Source organism: Triticum aestivum, chromosome 5D (genome assembly GCF_018294505.1).
Source record: "Triticum aestivum cultivar Chinese Spring chromosome 5D, IWGSC CS RefSeq v2.1, whole genome shotgun sequence".
Classification (NCBI taxonomy): Eukaryota; Viridiplantae; Streptophyta; class Magnoliopsida; order Poales; family Poaceae; genus Triticum; species Triticum aestivum.
In genome coordinates, this window is record NC_057808.1 from 134,245,465 (window position 1) to 134,248,499 (window position 3,035).

Sequence of the window (3,035 nt, forward strand, 5' to 3'; positions counted from 1 at the left end):
CCTGGGTAAACATCGTGTCCCCCGCCTCCTGTTACCTTCAATCCTCAGACGCACAGTTCGGGACCCCCTACCCGAGATCGGCCGGTTTTGACACCGACAGGGGGTACAACAAACATTGTTGTACTATGTTGCCTATTGGCGTGCGGCTTGAAGGCCCTGGTCGCATGTTCGATCCTCGTCCTTTTTAATTTATAATTTATATATGGGTCCAAATTTGTTTCATGACAGGTGGGCCCCTCGATGTGTAGTTTGTAGCACTTTAATTTGTGGGTCAAAATTTGATCCATTACAGGTGGACTATCGGTGTGTAGTTTTGTAGCTTATTTGTAATAATTAAAGAGAACAACAGAGTTTTTTGCAAAAATACCATGGTGCGACGTTGAAGGCGAGAAAGGACGTGCGAGAGAACGATGATTGAGCCAGAGGGAAATCAATTGGGGGAGGTGCGGGGGTTGCAACGGTGTTTGGAGTAGTTGTGGCCTAATGCTACGAAAATATAATCTAAACCCACAGGAATAAATGCCTTCACAAATTAATCCAAGGTTGGAGTCCCCCTCGTAATGTAAATAGCTCCGGCTTTGCGAGGGATGGAGAGGTAGCTTCAATGTGTGGAAGATACGGCGTGAGAAAGCGAAGTCAATCAAGACACAGATAGATAGAGAGACAAAGTGAGTGTGGTCCGACATTCGTTGAAAAGATATATATGCAACAAGAACCCCCCCCCCCCCCCCTAGCAACGCATAACGTTGGTAAGACCTACTCCAACGGATTTGTATGTGTTGTCGTAGGTGGCGTTGCAAGGGTCTACAACAATGTATATTCATGTATTGGTAAACGGCGTAATTAAGCGTTGTAAGATAGCAACATCTATGGTTAGAGCATAACAACGCTTCATATGCGTTGGTGGCTACTGCCCACAAAAAGGATTTTAAAATGGTCATAGCATATCATTCCAAGTCATACAAACCTTGCCACGCTACATGAACAGTTAATGGTACTTTTTACGTCACCATCGCAATTATTAGGTCAATGCCGATAGTGCGTAGGAGAAACAATATAAGAACTAGAAATGTCGCATATATTAACTCGTTTAGTTAATAGATTCAGTTGCATTACAGAGAACGCGATACAAAGATTACAAGATGTGAAACTATATGTAATAGACTATTCTCGACCTTACAATCAACATCACAGCCATTCTAAAACTTTATGTTTGAAACATTGACCCTGAAAATGACAATCTAAAATATATTATGAAACTATCTGGTAGCAGCCCCATTCTGGATCCTGCAATCAACAACTGAGTCACGCGTCATCAATTTATCTTGCCAATCTACAACAACAAAGAAATGAGATCACTAATACCATGAGACAACAGGTTAATATGGTAGTAAAATTTAAAGGGCAACATACAAGGTTAGGGCATCCAATAATTAATCTTGCTACATGAGCAAAAAAAGACCTTTTTGAGTGGTCGTATCAGCTCGTACTACCATGAATTCATACTCAGTATTAACACTGTCAAGTCTAATATTATACTATGGGTCAGTACTTTGGAGTGTAGCATGAGCAACATCATTGCATTGTTTGAATTTCCCAACCTTGGAAAAAAAACCATAACAAATATTCATATTGCAAAAAGTAAAAGCAATAATAAACGTTGCTCAGTCATGTTGGATTCCAAACAATATAAACTGATCATAACTTATCTGTAAAAGAACATTTATTTGATCCTTGCACTTGCATCCCCATACAGTAGAGAAAGTTTCACTTCATATACAATACAGTGCTTCCGTGGACACATTACTTGAGGTTTCACTTCTCTGGACACCCAAGTTGAAGCAAGCAACACCAAAATTGAAGCAAGCACTGGAGGATAATAATAGTTTCATAATCTAAAATATGTGGTCATGTCTGAAGGCTTTGATATGTCATAATTTGTTCGAAACACCTTTTACAGCCCAGCGGTATCACTCAACTCTGGAGAAAACAGAGCACTAGCTTACATACAACAACCACCTTTGATCTTTGTTTTATTATGAACAAACTATCCATATGTTGATTGAGTTAAACACCTTAAAAAGAAAAAATAAAGTAATATACATCGAGGTACCTAACCAAAAAATATTTGCATTGACAAGTAGCACATCTTTCTTTGCATCCGTGGTGCTGTAGTTCTCCAGAAAAATAAATCTAAATGCAGAGATTCCAAAATTTCTAGAACTACTTAAAAGTAGAGAAAAAATAATTCGCATGAAGCTAAAAATCAGGTACCGTATTGAATGCTAACAAGTGTGTTTTCTTGACACTCTGATTCATATAGATGTATATCGACTATAATAGTTTGAAGAGTGAATAGTGAATACACAAAATTTTCAAACTAAGTTTTTTTAATAGCATTGCAGATTATGTCAAGTAAATCACCCATAATTTTTTCAAGCCTTGGGGAATCATGCAGTCGTACCTCTCTCTGTAGAAGTAGTAGCCCCCTGATCTTTCCCCAAAGCTGAATAGCGTTGACATATACAGCCACACTAGAACAAGGATTTTTTTTTAATTTGAGCTATACATCCATTTGCACATTTATAGTCAAACCCAGAATGGATATGTAGTAAATTTTGGTAGTACAAAGAATGATGCACTCAGTTCGTAAGCCTGTGCAAGGACATTTAAGTTCTGCAAATCCAAATAAGAGGAACATTAGCCATACCATAAGCACTAGCTTGCATTGTCATTCACAATTTCGAGATCACCTAAAAGACAAAAAAAAGTATACACCAATAAATGATACATGTAAATGGTCAGTTAATACTTCTGAATGGCACAAGTCCAGTTATATGCATTACATCACAGGACGACCAAACTGTCAGGACTGCACAAAAATAAATTACAATTGACAGAAGTAGAAGCATACAGTAAGATTTAGGGACAGGGAGAGTACATGGCCAGCGCCCTCACCTGCTTGAGGGGTATATGGTGTTGGAAGTAGCAGCACAGTTGTCACCCATGTCATGTGAGTATTCCAAATGAGCCAG